The following is a 13,059-nucleotide window of genomic DNA, read 5'->3' as shown; positions in this document are numbered from 1 at the left end:
TAAAAGAATAAGTCTGTCTTACCTCAGAGCATTGACAGTATGTTCTTCCTCATTCGCCATGGACTTCTTTCTAAGCCAATAGTGCAAATGAGTTGTTGAACTTTCTTATTTTTAAGATGAGATTATAATCCTTTATTTTATTAACACATTATTAACTCAATGGTTTTTAAATGATAATATACTTTGATAAGTCCATAAAAAAGAAAATATCCCTGTTTGCAGTATTAAATTTGATAATTCTAACCAAATAAACTGGGAAATGTTTCAATATTGCTTCAGTTATATTTACCATTATGAATTTTCAAGGCAAAACTTTCTCTGACTCAAGTCAGCCAAGAAAATAATCATTCCAATAACTAAACTTCTTAGTTTTATTTGCCTCTCTTTAAACTAGACATTCTAATGAACATCTGAAAAGTATAAATTTATATATTGCAACTTTCTGACGCCAACCTCATATCCTCCAATCTATTCTATCATCTTTTACCTCACTCGGTGCTCAAATTTATTGATATCTCTTTATTTTCCCTTGCTATGGCCTAACACTTGAAACACTGTCTTGTCAATATCCTACACTCCTTGACATTATTCCATTTCATGCCAGTAGGCTAACATAACCCTAACTTCAATGATATCTTTCTGTCTGCCTTCTATAGGCCTACTCTCAATCAGAGTAGCTTGGCAATTTTAGAATATGTTCAAGATCTATAATAGTCCCCAATAAAACTAGGTATCATCTCTTGAAAATAAAAAGGTATAATTTATTGAAAAATAACTATTACTCTGAATAATAAGCTTTTGAAACCTGGATAAAAAAGAATTATAAAAAAGTAGATTCAGTCTTAGCCAGGGCTATTAAGAAAGAAAAAGAAATAAAAGGCATCCGTATTAGAAAGAAAGAAGTAAAACTGTCAATATTTACAGAAGACATGATATTATACATAGAAAACCCTAAAGACTCCACCAGGGGCACTTGGGTGACTCCTTTGATTAAGTGTCATGATCTCAGGGTCCTGGGATCAAGCCCCACATCAGGTTCTGCACTAAGTGAGGAGTCTGCTTGACATTCTTTCTTCCCCTCCCCCTTTCATGCTGTCTCTCTCAAATAAAGAAATAAAATCTTTTTTTAAAAAAAGACTCCATTAAAAAACTGTTAAAGTAATAAACTCAATGAAATTGCAGGATACAAAATCAATATACAAAAATCAGTTGTATTTCTATTCCTAATATCAAACTATCGGAAAGTGAAGTTGAGAAAACAATCCCATTTATACTTGCATCAAAAGAATAAAATACATAGTAATAAATTTAACCAAGGAGGTTAAAGATCTGCGTACTAAAAACTATAAGACACTGATGAAAAAAACTGAAGAAGACACAAATAAATGGAAGGATATTCCATGCTCATGGATTAGAAGAATCAGTATTGTTAGGAGCACCTGGGTGGCTCAGTTGGGTAAGAATTGTTATTGTTAAAATGTCCCTACTACCCAAAGCAATTTATGGATTCAATGCAACCCTTATCAAAATTCCAATGGTATTTTTCACAGAAATAGAAAAAATAATTCCAAAATTCAAACCACAATAGACTGAATAGTCAAAGCAATCTTAAGAAAGATGAACAAAGCTAGAGGCATCATGCTTCCTAACTTCAAACTATATTACAAAGCTATAGTAATAAAAACAGCATGATACTGACACAAAAGCAGAGATATAGATCAAACGAATACAATAGAAAGCTCAGAAACAAACCTACACATATATGGTCAATTTATGACACAGGAGTCAAGAATACACAATGAGATGACAGTCTCTTCAATAAATGGTATTGAGAAAACTGGAAAGCCACATGCAAAAGAATAAAACTGGACACTATTTTACACAATACACAAAAATTAACTCAAATGGATTAAAGACTTGAACGTAAGACCTGAAACCATAAAACTACTAGAAGAAAACATAGGTGCAGTCTTGGCAATGATTTTTTTTTTTAAAGATTTTATTTATTTATTTGAGACAGAATGAGAGAGAGAGAGAGAGAGAGCACATGAGAGGGGGGAGGGTCAGAGGGAGAAGCAGGCTCCCTGCTGAGCAGGAAGCCCGATGTGGGACTCGATCCAGGGACTCCAGGATCATGACCTGAGCCGAAGGCAGTCGCTTAACCAACTGAGCCACCCAGGCGCCCAATGATTTTTTTTTTTTTTTAAAGATTTTATTTATTTGTCAGAGAGAGAGAGAGCACAAGCAGGGGGAGCAACAGGCAGAAGGAGAGGCAGGCTCCCCACTGAGCAAGGAGCCAAATGTGGGACTTGATCCCAGGGTCCTGGGATCATGACCTGAGCTGAAGGCAGATGCTTAACCAACTGAGCCACCCAGGCATCCCCTTGGCAGTGATTTTTTGAAGCTGAAGTCTTGGCAATGATTCTTTGAATCTGACACTAAGAGCAAAAGCAACAAAAGAAAAAATAAGCAATTGGAACTACATCAAACTGAAAAGCTTCTCTACATCAAAGAAAACCATCAACAAAATGAAAAGGCAACCTACAGAATGAGACAAAATATTTGCAAATCATATATCTGATGGGGGCTAATATATAAAGAAATCATACAACTCAATAGCAAAACAAACAAAAAAACAAACAGAAACTGATTTTTAAAAATGGGCAGAGGATTTGCATAGACATTTTTCCAAAGAAGATATATAGATGACCAGCAGGTACATGAAAAACTGCTCAATATCACTTAATATCAGAGAAATGCAAATCAAAACCACAGTGAGATAGCACCTCACACCTGTTAGAATGTCTATTATCAAAAAGATTAGAAATAACAAGTGTTGGTGAGCATGTGGAGAAAAGAAAACCCTTATGTAACTAATGGTAGGGATGTAAATTGGTATAGCTACTATGAAAACAATATGGAGGTTCCTCCACAACTTAAAATTAAACTACCATGTAATCCAGCAATCTCACATCTGGATATTTATCCAAAGCAATTGAAAGCAGGATCTCAAAGAGATACTTGCACATCCCTGTTCATAGCAGCATTATTCACAGCTAAGAGGTAGAAACAATCCAAGTGCTCATCAACAGATAAGTGGATAAACAAAGTAAGTTATATTCATTCATTGATACTTGAATTTAGGCAGTAAACAATCTATTAAACTCACTAGAGTTGTTATTCCAACAAAACATTTGCTTCTTGCAAAATTTGCTACTTTTTATATTTTTTGTTATTTTGATTAGTGTATACTGATAATACTTGTACTTCTGAGTATTTAACCTGAAGACTCATTGTCAAAGAAAAATTTTTAAATAAACTTTTGGTTTATATACATATTTTTGTTTGTTTCAGCAAAGTGAGAATAATGTGATCAATAAAAAACTTTCAAGAATAAAAGTACATTATATCATAATAAATTTAATAGGAAAGTGGACTGCAAATATATGTTCAAGGAAAAAAAGAGATGATGTAAAATTTTCAAATACCTTATTATTTATTTATTTATTTATTTTTAATGTTTGAAAGGTATATTGGTTTATTAGCGCTGCTGTAGCAAAATAACAAACATATAGGTTAGATCAATGGCATAGAAAAGAGAACACAGAAATAAACCCACACATATATGATCAATTAATTTGCATCAAAGGAGCCAAGAATATACAACTGGAAGATGACAGTCTCTTCAATAAGTGGTATTGGGAAAACTGGGCAGCCACACACAAAAGAATGAAACTAGAGCTCAAAGTAACACAAAATACATGGCTTAAAACAACAGAAATTTACCTTCTCATAGTTCTAGAACCTAGAAGTCTGAAATCAAGGTGTCATATGGCCATGTTCTCTCTAAAGGCTCTAGAAAAAAAATCCTTCCTTGCCTCTTCCTATCTTCCGGTGGTTGCCAGCAATACTTTGCATTCCTATGGTTGCAGCTTCATCTGTTGTCATGTGGCATTCTACCTGTGTGTCTTCATATGGTCTTATAAAAGCACCAGTCATTGGATTTAGGACCTGCCCTCACCCAATATGACCTTCTCCAAACTTATCATATCTGCAAAGACCCTATTTTCCAAATAAGGTCATATTCATCAGTTCTGAGTGGATATGAATTTTGGGGGGCACAATATTCAACTCAGTATAGTCTTACCTGTGGCCCTCAAAATTCGTGTCCATTCCAACATCCCTAAAACTCTTAAACCATTCCATTATTAACTCTAAATCCAAAATTTCATCTAAATTTGATCAACTCAAAAAATTGCAAATCTCATCATCTAAATCAGGTGTAGTTCAGATTCTGGGTATGATCCATCCTGGGGTAAAATTTTTCTCCATCTGTGGACCTGTGATCTAGAAAACAACGTGCTTGCTGTCAAAATGCTATTGTGGGACTGACATAGGATAGATACTCCCATTTCTCAAGTGAGAAAATGGAAGGAATAAAAAATTACTGATCTAAAGCAAGTTTATATCCCAGAGAAAAAAGTTCCATTAGATTTTATGACCTGAAAGTAAATCTCTTTTGTTCAATCTGCCTTCTGGATCTGAAGAGTGCCCATCAACCCCTGTTTCTGGGCCATGGAGATCCCATCAGCCTCTAAGCAACCCTCTCTGGGCCCTCCTGCCCTCTGGGCAACCCATTTCCTGTTTGTAAAATTCTAAAAATCTGACAGCCTTTCTTCACTTAGTCTGATTTCTGCCCCCTTCAGTCTAGGCTGGCAGTTTTTCTGGTGGTATAAAATTCTCAAAAAATTTTGTTGATCTTCTGTGGATGTCAAGGAGATCCACAGCATTACACACAGTTTATCCTGGCTTCTGCTAAGATAATTGATTGGATCCATGCCTCACATGTCTGATCTCTTCAGAAAAAGTTTGTCCATACATCCTATATTGTTCTTTCCAGGGTATGCCTTAACATTTATGCTATGTGGATCATCTGAGAATTTTCTAAATCATCAAGTTCTGGCTCCTTTTTGTTTCATAGTTCCTTCCTCAGTTTATCTCTTTTCTCTCTCATTTTACTATAAGCAACAAATAAAAACCAAGCTGCACTTTGTATACTTTGTTTAGAAATCTTCCCAGCCAAATATCCAAGTTATCACTTACAAATTTTTCTTTCTACTCAACAGCAGAACACAGTCCAGCCAACTTTATATCTGAACTTTATAACATAACATGTTCATTATTTCTGTCTGAGCCCTCACCAAAATGGCCTTTAATGTCCATATTTCTATCAACACTTTCTTCAGGACAATCTAGAGTTTTCTCTATCATGCACTTCAAAACTCTTCCTGCCTGTACCCATTACGCAACTCCAAAACCACTTCCACATTTTTAGATATTTGTTACAATATCATCCTTTTCTCAGTGCCAAAATCTGTTAGTTTCCTAGAACTACCATAACAAAGTACCACAAGTGGTTCTGAACATGATTTTTTGAGGACACTATTCAACTCAATACAGTAGGTATTATATTGCTAAAGCATTTCAGTTTCATTTTATAGAAATAAAAATGTGATTAAACTCTTTAAAAGAAATGTTTATAAGGGGCACCTGGGTGGCTCAGTCGGTTAAGCGGCTGCCTTCGGCTCAGGTCATGATCCCAGGGTCCTGGGATCAAGCCCCATGTCGGGCTCCCTGCTTGGTGGGGAGTCTGCTTCTCCCTCTCCCTCTGCCTGCCTCTCTGCCTACTTGTGCTCTCTCTCTATCTCTCTGTCAAATAAATAAATAAAATCTTAAAAAAAAAAGAAATGTTTATAATACAATAGCAATTATATAATTTACAATCCATTATTAAGCTTTAAACATAAAACATTCAGAAGTCAACTTAAAAATATGTATGATTATAATTTTTCAAAATTCTTTGGACTAATAGCCTTTGGGGTAAATGTATTTAGCATTGTACAATGACAAGTTCCCTCAGAGCAAAGATATTGATGAGTATCGGATGATTTGACAATATTGTGATTTGTCTGCCGTATATTTGATTCAACACACTTAAGTAGAATGGGATAGAAGGAGTCTAAAATAGACTTTTTTCACAACATAATGAAGCATAACTTACTTTCCCTAACCAATATATATATTTTCCCAAACCATAACACTGCAAAAAGCAATTTGTTTACTTGTATGTTTTATTTGTTTGTTGTGGCCATGTAGGCTTTGAAGTCTTTTGAAGTTTGATTTAATCTAACTCTTCTCATAGACAGACACTTAATGTACTTGAGGATGGTCTTACTGTCAGCTATAAAAGCCATTTATGGAAAGCATATTTAAATCAAGTCCTAAAGGATGACTGAGTTATATGAAGTAGTGGAAGTAGGGGCACCTGGGTGGTTCAGTTGGTTAAGCATCTGCCTTCGGCTCAAGTCATGATCCCAGGATCCTGGGATCAAGCCCCACATTGGGCTCCCACTTCTCCCTCTCCCACTCCCCCCTGCTTGTGCCCTCTTTCTCTCTCTCTGTCAAATAAATAAATAAATCTTAAAAAAACAAGGACACGGGCTTCTTTAAAAAAAAAAAAAAGTAGTGGAAATAGAGAAGGGTGTTGCAGGCATAAGAAATGTAATAAGTAAATGCATGGAGGCATGAGAGAGCATGGTTTGTTGGATGAAGATCCAATGGTATATGGCTAGAATTTGGAATGGGGCAGGAGAATATAGGGCCCAGATCATAAAGATGGATTGGGGAGGTGGCACAATGGAGAGGGCAAAAGCAGCCTGGGAGTTCATTTAGGAATGGAAAATGAAGAAAATGGTTATTTAGGAAGATTTATTTAAGAGTTATTAAGGAGGTAGGATCAATAGGATTTTGTGATGTGGAAATTGAATTTTAAAAAGTTCTATTTTTATTTTTTAAGTTTTTATTTAAATTCCAGTTAGTTACATACAGTGTAATATTAGTTTCAGGTGTACAATTTAGTGATTCAACACTTCCATACAACATTCAGTGATCATCACACACACACACACACACACACACACATGCATGCATGCACACAAAAGTTCTCAAAAATGAACTCAAAATATGTGTCTTGGGAAGCCATTTGCCCCAGGAAAGATGAGAAAAGAAAAATTCACCTTTAACATTTTCAGGTTGTATCCCTGTGTGTGGTTATGTGCATTTGTGTTTATGGGAGAGCACAGAAACGAGCTTGGCTCATCTTTTGTATTACAAGCCAACAGGTATATGGGTATTCAAGGGGAAAAGTGATTCATAAATGTTCCCAGATTTTTTAATATTTATTATTAGAAGTAGTTACTAAAAATAATTAAAAACCTTTTACTGGTAATCTTCAGAAAAATGATAAAGTTAGTTAACGGGGTAAAACTATAATGTGATACAAAGATACTAAAGCTTATTCATCTTCCCCTTTCTAGTGTTTGGCATTGAAGAGAGAACACTGGTCTTAAAGTTATAAAATTTTATTTCCTACTCATATATGACACTTGCTAATTTTGAGACCTTGAGTAGATCTGAGACTCAATTTTCATATACATGCTGAAGGACAGTCTCTTCAAGCTCTTTAAAAATTATATGATTTTACCTTTTCCTTGTCTTTTTTTTTTTTGAAGTAGAAATTATTTTTCTCCACGCAAATTTTTAGAACCTTACCCCATATTTTTTTAGGTGAATTCCTTTAAACCCGGATGTGAAATTGGACATCTTTGAATATCCTCCCTCATTTTACTTCATTCTTCAACAGTTCAATAACTGTAGAAAATAATACATTATAACTTATTTTTGTATATTAATGCTCATAAAATTTAAAAAGTTTTATTATCTATAAAGTGTATTTTGATAGGTATACAAATTAATACACACTTGGAAATTTCAATGCTGATAAATTTAAAAGTGAACTAAATATGCACATTTTAAATAACTTATGCAAAATTCTATGAATATATTAAAAAATATATTCACTATGCTCTATCAGTAAAAACATTTTTCTTGCAGTTGTAATTCCTTAGAACTTTTTTTAAGCCTCCAACTTAGTACTTGTAATAGGCAAAGGATTATAAATAGAGGATGATGAAGCTACAACTGTGAAGTCTTTAAATACCCAAACCTGCATTAAGCTTACAGGTTTTGCCAAAAAAGTCTAAGTAATTAATCCATGTTTAGTTCAAGCTTGTCAAGGGATTTCCATTTATTCTTGGTTTATATAAAAGTCTGCTGAGGTCTAACACTCAGAGGTTTTGTAAAAATCTTCATTTTTAATTGAACATTTCTTAAATCAAGTTATCAAATGTTCTTATCAACTCCAATAAAAAACTTATTTTTTTTTAAAGATTTTACTTATTTATTTGAGAGAGAGAGAATGAGAGAGAGCACATGAGAGGGGGGAGGGTCAGAGGGAGAAGCAGACTCCCCGCTGAGCAGGGAGCCCGATGTGGGACTCGATCCAGGGACTCCAGGATCATGACCTGAGCCGAAGGCAGTCGCTTAACCAACTGAGCCACCCAGGCGCCCAAAAACTTAAATTTTTGCAATAATAAGGATAGAGGTAAATAGAATCCATAAATAATCCAAACCTCATTTCAACCAATGTCCTACTCTCCACCACACTATTTATGAGTACTAATAAGAAATATTAAAATTTCTTATTTTGATATTTTTTAATGTTATATTTCCTCTAACACACACTGGAAGAATTATGAATGTCCAAAATTCAATATAATCTATTTAAGGTGGTATAATATATATATGAGTATTATATAAGATTATTAAAATTTGATATATATGATTAATAAAATTTTGGACAAATTCCAACTATATATGATTATTAAAATTTATAGACAAAACATTTAAATGTCGAGTGAATTTTTAAAATTTTGTTCATAATGTTTCAACACTAGAGATAAATAGCTGATTATGCTATTTGCATACTTCCGTTCACATGGTAGACTTCAAAAAAGGTCACAGTTCTTTGTAATTCTTCTCATCGAAAATTGGAGTGTATGTCTACACCTCTTAAATCTGGGCACGCCTTATGACTTTGACCAGAAGAATCTGCCAGAAGTTTTATTGAATTGTTGAATTCTAAACATGGGTCTCAAGAAGCTTCAAAGCTTCTTCTCTTGGTCTTGAAATTCTGACACCATCACATGAGTAAGCCAGGACTAACTTAGTGAAGGATTGAGTGGCTCTGATAATCCCAGTTTTCCTAGACACACAATCATAAACAAGCCAGCCCCAGCCAGCCCACCAACTGATCATAGACACATGAGCAAACCTTGCCAAGATTAGCCAAGGCTGGCCCAGACCAGAACTGTCCATAAAGGCCAGCCCCAGAATCATAAGTAAAATAAATAGTTGTTGCTTTAAACTGCTAATTTTCAGGTACTTTGCTAGGAATTAAAAGCTAATTGATAAAGCTCATAAAGCTTTTTTATATCTTAGAAATTTCATACTGACAAAATATTTGTTGATATCTATAAACAGTACTTAAAGAACTCTTACATAATGGCATAATAAAGTGGCTTTGGACATGATTGTCTAAATATAAATCCTTCACACAATGAACGTGTTCTTCCTTTATACCTTAGAAGAGTCTATTGCCATTTGGTCTTCAATGCAGGGATCTCCCATACAGATTTTAGAATGCAGAACAATGCTACTTAATACTAACCAATAATACTATTCAGTAAAAATATGGTCTACCACTTTTATCTTCACCTTCTGCCAAAAGAAGCAAATGACAGAGGCAGTAAGGACTTGAGGAAGTGCTTCAAAATCAAATAGGTATAGAGAACACATGTATGTATTATTAGCCACATAATGTGGGAGAGAGAAATGAGATTTATCAAGTTTAAGTAATGTATTCAAGGTTACTAGAATATTAAGATGGAGAATTAAACTCTGGAACTTAACTTATAAAATAAATGCTTTTCCCATTAAAAAAAAATAATGTTAAAAACTCGGGATTAGGAAAATTAGCTCTAAACAACATATTTGTATAGGATGACCCCCTTATTTTAAGGGGTCTTATAAAATTTTCAGGATGTTTATTTAAATGTATTATTTTATGATATCAACAACCATATAATCTGTTCTGGTATACTGCAACATCAAACTATCAACTGAATGATACAATTCCAAAATTGGCTAAAAGAATGTCAATTAAAAAAAAGTTACAGTCTTACAGTTATAAAAAAGTAGCTGTAAATCTATAACTATCTCTCTTTTCTTTATTGTGGTGCATTCAGTGTCAGTTATTATGCTCCTGGAAATATATAGTTTCCTTCCAATATCTATCTGTATGCTTCCAGATACTTATTGGGAGAAAATGTATAATTATAACCTTTAAAATATCCCAAGATTGACAGTAGTCTATTGCTCTGTAGGAAAAATTAAGGACATAGACAAGTGGAGTGGAGGTCAGGCAGGGGTATGGAAAAGTAGTTGCATGAGACTATAGACAAATTAAGCATAACTTTCCCATCACTGTGATAATGCTTTCAAACCTCAATTTGTCCCAATTTTATGTAGTGCAGATTATGATTCATGACATGGAAATTATCCAATTCTTCATACAGGCCCAGAAAAAAACAGTACTTGCTTATGTCACATATAGGGCTTTTGTAAGTCTGTTCTAAGGTAGAAGATTGCTATAAAATCATATATCTAGTGCAATTAAAGTTTTGATATTGAATTATTACTCACAAATTTTCACAAACTATTATTATTCAACAATAAATTAAAGAATCATGCGGCGCCTGGGTGGCTCAGATGTTAAGCATCTGCCTTCAGCTCAGGTCATGATCCTGGGGTCCTGGCATCGAGCCTCACATTGGGCTCCTGGCTCAGTGGGGTGTCTGCTTCTCTCTCTCCCTCTGCCTCTCCCCCTGCTCATGCTCTCTCTCTCTCTCTGTATCTCTGTGTCTCAAATGAATACATAAAACTTTAAAAAAATAAAAAAATAAAGAATCATATACAATGATCTAGTGGGATTTACTCCAGGGATGCAAAGATGCTTCAATATCTGCAAATCAGTCATCATGATACATAACACTACATTAACAAAATGAAGGATAAAATCATATAACCATCTCAGTAGATATGGAAAAAGCATTTGACAAAATTCAACATCTATTATCATAAATAACATCCATTATTATAAAAATTCTCAACAAAGTGGGTATATAGGGAACATAACTAAATAAATAAAGGCCATGTCTGACAAATTCAGAGCTAATATAATAATGGTGAAAAGCTAAAAGCTTTTCCTCTAAGATTATGAAAAAGAGAAGAATGCCCACTTTCCTCACTTTTATTTAATGCAGTATTAGAAGTCCTAGCCACAGAAATTAGACAAGAAAAAAAAAAGTCATTCAAATGGAAAAAGACAAGACATTTGCAAATCATAAATTTGATAAGGGGTTAATATTCAAAATATATAAAGAACTCAGACAATTCATTAACAAAAAAATATATGATTAAAAAATGTGCAGAGGAGGGCCCTTGGGTGGCTCAATCATTAAAGCGTCTGCCTTCAGCTCAGGTCATGATCCCAGGGTCCTGGGATCAAGCCCCGCATTGGGCTCTCTGCTCAACAGGAAGCCTGCTTCTCCCTCTCCCACTCCCCCTGCTTGTGTTCCCTCTCTCACTGTGTCTCTCTGTCAAATAAATAAATAAATAAATAAATAAATAAATAAATAAATAAATAAAAATCTTAAAAAAAAATGGGCAGAGGATATGAATAGACATTTTTCCTAATAGAAAATGAGCCAATAAGCCTTTGACAATATGCTCAACATCACTAATCATCAGGGAAATGCAAATCAAAACCACTATGAGATATCACTTTACCCTTGTCAGAATTATTATCATCAAAAAGATAAATAATAACCAGTGTTGGCAAAAATGTGGAGAAAAGAGAACCCTCTTGCACTCTTGGTGGGAATGAAAATTGGTACAGCCAATATGGAAAACATTATGGAATTTCCTTGAAAAACTAAAACTAGAAATACCATATGATCTAGCAATTCCACTACTGGGTATCTATATGAAGAAAACTAAAACACTCATTCAAAAATACATCTGCACCCCTATGTTCATTACAGCATTAATTACAATAGCTAGGATATCAAAACAACCTAAGTGTTTTATGATAGATGAATGGATAAAGAATATGTGGGGTATGTGTGTATACATACATATACATACAATGGAATACTACTCACGCATAAAAAGAATGAAATCTTGCCTTTTGTGACAACAGGAATGGACCTTGAGAGCAATATCCTAAGTGAAATAAGTCAGAGAGAGAGAGGAACAGATACTGCATGATTTCAGTTTTTGTAGAATCAAAACAAACAAACAAAACACATCTTATACTCAAACACAGAACAGATTGGTGTTTGGGAGACAGAAAGGGGGTTGAGGGGAGCAAAATGGGTAAAGGAGATCAAGAAACAAACTTGCAGTTACAAAATAATAAGTCATAGTGATATAATGTACAGCACAGGAAATATAGTCAATAATATTGTATTAACTTTGTAGGGTACAGATGGTAGCTACTTATTGTAATCATTTCACAATGTATACAAATGTTGAATCATTATGTTGTACACATGAAACTAATGTTGTACTGTTTGTTGATTATATCTCTTTTTTTTTTTTAAGAAAAAGAGAAATAGTTTTAGAAAGTAAGATGGTGGCAGAGTAGGAGGAAGCTAGGCTTGTCTCATCACACGAACACAACTAGATAACTATCAAATCATCCTAAATACCTCAGAAATCAACCTGAAGACTGACAAAACAAACTCCACAACTAAAGGGAGAGAAGAGGCCACATGTAAGAAGGTAGGAAGTGTGGAGATATGATTTAGGGGAAAAACAGATCATGGGTGCTTTGGAGAGGAAGGAGTCGTGGTGGCAGAGAAGGGAAAGAGAGAGGAGAACAGATAGGAATGCACAATGAGAAGGTTTCCCCAAAGCCATTGGCTTGAAAAACAAGAGGAGCTGAATTTTGTGAGCTCTTGCAAATAATGGGGCTTAAAGCCTGGAGTTTTAAAGGACAGCAGGATTGGCTGGGATAGAATCTGGAGGACACTGCTT

At 34.4% G+C, this 13,059-nt stretch overlaps 1 long non-coding RNA gene across 6 annotated transcripts in view; it reads right to left on the bottom strand.

Annotated features, from left to right (window-relative positions):
- The window catches only part of LOC129046446 (uncharacterized), a 231,958-nt gene that overhangs the window by 158,990 nt on the left and 59,909 nt on the right, over window positions 1-13,059 (bottom strand). The window contains exon 4 of one of the 6 annotated variants that reach the window (XR_010410812.1): window positions 12,183-12,243. The exons of the other annotated variants lie outside the window; for them this stretch is intronic. This is a non-coding gene — a long non-coding RNA (uncharacterized LOC129046446). The remainder of the gene's footprint in view (window positions 1-12,182; window positions 12,244-13,059) is intronic. 6 annotated transcript variants of the gene reach the window in all.

Source organism: Mirounga angustirostris, unplaced genomic scaffold (assembly GCF_029215605.1).
Source record: "Mirounga angustirostris isolate CCGP_5_RB_7025 unplaced genomic scaffold, mMirAng1.0.hap1 SCAF_4, whole genome shotgun sequence".
NCBI classification, from domain to species: Eukaryota; Metazoa; Chordata; class Mammalia; order Carnivora; family Phocidae; genus Mirounga; species Mirounga angustirostris.
Note: the sequence above shows the minus strand (reverse complement) of the source record. Positions and strands in the feature narration are given on the sequence as shown.